We start from the raw sequence: 6,079 nt of genomic DNA on the forward strand, positions 1-6,079 counted from the left end.
TTTCATTTTTTGTATGTATTATTAATGTCTTCTTGCAGTCTCTGACTTGCCTTTTTTACTTTGTTGTGCTTTTAGTAATAAAGTTTGTAATTTAATGTAGTCAAATTAGTAATTTCCCTTATAGTTTTAGTTTTTTGTATCCTTAAGAAATTAGTTTTTATCCTGAAATCATAGAGATATTTTCCAAAATTTTAGAGATTTGCTTCTTATGGTTAGGACATTCATTTTTATGCATGAGTTGAAGATCTACTTTTATGTTTTGCTATATGGATTACCAACATTTTTATCACCATTTATTGAATGATATGCTTTTTCACCATTTAGTTTGTAATACCTACTTTATCATCTTCCAGCTCCCATATGTATTTGAGCTCCCTGAGCTAATATTGCATTATTTAAATTATAGTTTCATAATAAGTTGATATCTATAAAAGAACCCTTATTTATTCTTTTCCTTAAAAACAGTTTTGGTCATTCTTGGCCTGAATGAGTTTACACATCAACTTGTCAAGTTCCTTAAAACGCTCTATTGAGTATAAATATTACTAAGGGTAATGTCTGCAAATTTACTTCCTATATTTTCTTCTAGGAGTTTTATGGTTTCAGGTCTTACATTTAAGTCTTTAATCCATTTTGGATTTATTCTCATATATGGTGTAAGGAGGTGGTCCAGCTTCCTGTTTCTTGCATGTGTCTGTCCAAATTTCCCAGCACCATTTATTGAATAGGCTGTCTTTACCCCAATGTAAATTCTTGCTTCCATTGTCGTAGATTAAATGACCATATAGGTATGGATTTATTTCTGAGCTCTCTATTCTGTTCCATTGATCTATGTTTCTGTTTTCATGCCAGTGACATGCTAGTTTGATGTTTTGTACACCTGACACTAAAAAAAATTTAAAAAAAATTTTAAAAAAAGCTCTATTGAGATTTTGATTGAACTTATACTGAATACATTGATAGATTTTCTAATGTTAGATGACCCTTCAATTCTTGGGACAATCTTTGCTTTACCATGTTATACTATTATTTTTCTAGATTGCTGCTGCATCCAGTTTGCTAATGTTTTACGTAGAATTTTTAGTTCTGTATTCACAAATAAATTAACTTGAATTCTTAGTAAGAGGAAACATATTTAAAACTGATGTTTTGTGAAGGAGTAGTGATAAGGTATGAATAGTTACCAACAGTCTAACTGCAGACAAACTCCATAGCAAATATATATGTTCTTCTAGAATAAATAAATCAGGAAAAAACTCTTGGACAAATCCTAATATTATGATACTGAAAGGCAAACTCCATGCCATAACAAAGAAATAAGGGAACATTTCCCTTATTATTGTGGAAACAACTGTAGCAAAGCAAAAATGACATGAACCGGTTGAGCAGAAAAATTGCCAAAGGCAATTAGGTGCTAATTATTTATGGAGGAGGACAATAGGGTAATTAAAAAGAGTTGAGGTTGATATTTCAAGGAAAGAGACCAATATTTTAAAAAAATGTCCACAACCTAAAAGTGGTCCATAAGATTTTGTCTGTTTGTTTTTGGATATCGTACAAACACCAAAAGGCTTTGCTCTGAGAGAATCCGGGGAACTAAGCATTTGCTTTCTGAGGCCTGTAACTCCAGGGCTCAGGGGCACAAAAGCGCTACAGATTAGGCCCTGGTGCCTGGTGAGTATCCTTTCCAGGAGTCAAGGCTGTAGATGTGATCCCAGAAGTGCCTGAACTACAATTTCTCTGACAGACAATGACTGTCCAGAGCGTGTTGTTATGCAGCCACCTTTCCCTGAGTGTGGTCACACACAATTTTCTCTCAGTAACTTGTTAAGTGGTTGACAAGTATCCTTTCGCCTGATCCAAGTGCAGGAGAATGGAAGGAAAGAGGAAGGATAAAAAGGCAGCCAGCACTTTTAAATGAATCAATATCATCCTTTCCACAGTTCTCAGGAAAGCCTCTGAACAAGTCCCAGGGTATTATGCTCATAAATAATGTACAGACAGTGGCCTCAGTCACACATAAATACTGTGCTGTAACTGGCTTGAGAGGAGAGGGCCAGGAACCAGGGGCCTACAGTTCTGTGCCAGGCTCTGCTACCAACCCCTGGAAAGACCCAGAAAAATTACTTGACCTCCAGCGCTTGGTTCTTCCTGTTTTATTGAGAGACAGTGGGCTATGCTAAGTGTGATCCATTAGCCTTATGCCACTAACAGAAAATAACAGGCTATAACAATGCTACAGAAAATTGAGATTTTTATCTTTTAAAAAAATGTGTTTCAGCTTCTTTTAGTCCCACCAGGCTTTGTTCACATGAGATACTGTCTTCAGAATGCAAAGGCAAAACACACACCGGAGTTGCCGCTCAGGTTGAAGTGGGCTGACTGCACAGAACGCACCCATCAGCCCCGTCCTCACTCACCTCAGCAGATGCTGAGCAGGCTCTGAGGAAGTGAAGATGTAGAACGGTTTGAAAACCACTCTTTTACAGATGAGAGCCCTGAAGCTGAAAAGGAGTAATTAATTGGCTTGTGGCTAGTTAATGGAAAGCTGTGAGGAAAACCTAGGGCTCTTGACCTCTGGTCACTGTTAGACACCAGGCAGTGCCTTTCATGAAGAGTGGCAGAGTCCAGAAGGCATAATCCGACTCTTTGAAATGAGCCTGGGACTTGTGTTCCCACAATATGTTTTTTAACTAACCTGAAAACCCTTCAGCTACAATTAACAATGCTAGGTAGAATATAACAAATATTGTTTCAAATACAAAGCTGAGCTCTTAAGAAAAAGTGAATTTGGTTTGCTAGGGCTGCCATAACAAACTACCACAGACTGGGTGGCTTAAGTAATACAAATTTATTTTCTCATAGTTCTGTAGGCTAGAAGTACAAGATCAGGGTGTTGGCAAGGTTGGTTCCTTCTGAGGCCTCCCTCCTTGACTTATAGAAGGCCACCTTTTCACTGTGTCCTCACATGGTCTTTTCTCTGTGTATGTCTGTGTCTGAAATTCCTCTTATAAGGACACCAGCCATATTGGATGAAGGTCCACACTAATTACATCATTTTAACCTAACTACCTCTTAAAAACTCTATCTACAAATATAATCACATTCTGAGGATAAGAGGACTAGAACTTCAACATTAATTTGGGGAGTGTTGGGGGCAGGCAATAAAATTCAGCCCATAACAGTGATTTCCTAGTTTCCAAAACTAAAGAGAGGCCAAAACCACTATGTGTTAGCGCTGATAATGGCAGATGCCCTGAGTGGGGTGGAGGGGTGAATGTCTCTGCAACAAAGAGCTTTGGCCCTTATCAGAGACAAGAGATGAAGTCTTGCACCTAAGCAAGGCAAAGTGTTAGAACCAAGGTGTTCAAAGCTCTGTACCCTCAGTGAAAAGGTAGGCTTGAAATAATCTACTCACTATCTCAGGGTGATGACAAAAAAGTCTACCTCAGCCTGGATTTTGGTGTGATAAGGGAAGGCACCATAATTTGTAACCATGAGCCTATGCCTCATACAGGCTTGGAATTAAATTTGATACTGTCAGTATGGCCCAAGAAGCTGTGAGCTTAGAAACTAATAGTTTTTAGAAAGGTAATTTGATAATGATACCCTTAATTTGTCATCCCCTATTTTAAATAATTTATATAATACTGTTCCTGAAAGTTGGTAGTTATGGCTTATAAAATTATCTGGTCCTAGTGAATATATGTATGTGTGTGGGGGGTGAGGGGGGGGTGGTGGGGGTGGTGGTGATGGTGGTGGTGGTAATAGCAGCAGTAGTAATCATGGTAAATTTTTATCTACAAGTTTAATTTATTATGGTTATATAGCTATTAGGTGCCCTATTCATTCCAGAGACAAAATTAATACTTACAGTAATTTTTACTTTCTAAGTAAAATGTCTATTTCATCTGAGTTTTCAGATTTGATTGGAATATCATTGTTTATATGCTATTGTAATTTTTGTATCCCTGAACCATAGAATTTATTTTTATGTCTCATTTTTCATTCCTAATAATGTTATTTCCTCCTTCATTTTTTGGGTTAATCTTGTTAGAAGTTTAACATTTTCATTAATATTTTCCAAGAATTAGCTTTTGGCTCTGTTGTTTTTTCTGTTTTCTATTTTATCTTTTATTATTATTTTTTTATTTCACCAATTTTGGCTTTCAATTATGAGTCCAAGTTAATTTCAGTAAGATTTGGAGTATCACATAAAAATATTTCACATTTATTTCTAACCCTTTTTAAAAGAATCTGTTATGTAGTCATACAAATTTGGAACCAGAAGCAACATTAGCAATCATATCTAATACAGAGCATTTCTTTTGGTAAAAGAACCTCATCTCTCTCTAACTCAGCTGAGGTGGTTTGAAGGGAGTTGATTCTCTCCTTCCCTACTTGGGGTGAACATAAAGCTTAGACCTGGCCAATTAGCATGTTCTATCTCCATGTCCTCATTGGCTCAAAGATAGCCAATGGACTCTCTCTTTTTTTGGGGGGGGGGGTTGTTGGATCTTATTTATTTGTTGCTCTTAGAAAATCTCATTTTGATGGGATTCAGAGGTACATGCTCTTAGAGAGGACAGCTTACGTCTCTTGCCAATCTGTTTCTGTTGTTTTTCTTTGGCCTCCTTCATTCTCTTGGCCAAAAATTTAGCATATCCTCTGGCCCCTTTCTTATTTTTCTTAGTATGCTGTTTCTTCAAGGCAATATGCTGATTGTGTTGCAGAACATGTGCAGAAACAAGACACTGAATCTTGGGTGCTTTGGTCTTAGGGTTCCTGCCTCCTTTGTTTAAGGCTTTCTCACAACACATTGGTGGACATCATCTTTAGAGAGATTGAAAAGTCTGCAGATTCTGCTAGATCTTTTGGGCCCCCAGCAATGAGGCACAGTAGTATCAGTGAGACCAGGAATATCTTTCTCCCCCTTTTTTACAAGGACCAAGTTGAGAACACTCTTCAGAGAGGCATCCACAATGAAACCCCGAACAGATTTCCACTTTCTTTCTTCAGTCCTCCTTGGTCTATAACAGGAATGTCCCTTACTCAGGAGCAGGTGGACACGGCCATGGCATGGGTCATGACACTCTGCTTCATGGGGAAACCTTCATTGTCATTCCCACCACTGCTTCAAACCACATAGCCCTTCCATTCTTCACCCAGACCATCAACAGCAACTCCTGTGGCCATACACTTCTCATAAAAGGTGCACAGTTTGCGTTCATCATCCACTTCAATGAGTTTCTAGTAGTCAGTGGCTGAGGAAGAGATATTCAGCTTCATCCTGAAGCAGCTGATGGCCTCCAAGTCACCAGGCACAAAGATCTCAGGACTCTGGCTTTAAATGTTAATAGAAAGATGTCTTTTTGTCCCTGGACTTGAACCTGAAGGATATAGGGTTGAAGCTATCAGCAGCCATCTTGCCTGAATTTGGAGGCTGACAATGAAGTCACCCTGGAGTAGAGCTGAGCCAAGAAATGAGAAGAGACCAGATCCTGGCACTAAGCTGCACCTAGAGCCATTTAAATCCTCCTAGACATTTCAGTTACATGAGGCAAAAAGGAACCGTTCTTTCTTCCCAACACACACACACACACACACACACACACACCCTGTTGTTTTTCTTCTGAGCCAATGCGATTTGGATTTTCTTCCAGCTACAACTGAAAGATTGTAACCTCTTCATTTGATAGACAAGGGGACTCAGACTCAGAGAGAGGAAGTGACTTGGCTAAATCACTCAGTGAGTAGGTTGATGACAGAGACAAGACTAGGACCCAGGCCCTGAATCTGTGCATTTTCACCATAGTCTTAACTGAATGCAGGTATAAGCAGTTTTGGAAGCCAAAATGAGCCCACTTCATGTTTGAAGGCCATGGTAGAGAGTTCATTGTTAAGTATAGGGTTGTGGAGCATTACGATGAGAAGAAAACTCGACCATCAAATATATTAGGATGTTCAAGTTGAAACAGTATTTTTGAAATAAGTAAACAGTTATTTAAATAAGTCAGGTATGCAACTAAAAACAGGGCCACAAGTACAAGGAAGGTGGAAAAATACATAGGTTTGTGAA

General features: G+C 38.4%; 1 pseudogene; it reads right to left on the reverse strand.

Annotated features, from left to right (window-relative positions):
• Positions 1–4,535: 4,535 nt before the first annotated feature.
• Positions 4,536–5,289, reverse strand: LOC109391524 (40S ribosomal protein S6 pseudogene; annotated as a pseudogene).
• Positions 5,290–6,079: the final 790 nt, after the last annotated feature.

This window comes from Hipposideros armiger, unplaced genomic scaffold (assembly GCF_001890085.2).
Source record: "Hipposideros armiger isolate ML-2016 unplaced genomic scaffold, ASM189008v1 scaffold_296, whole genome shotgun sequence".
Taxonomy (NCBI): Eukaryota; Metazoa; Chordata; class Mammalia; order Chiroptera; family Hipposideridae; genus Hipposideros; species Hipposideros armiger.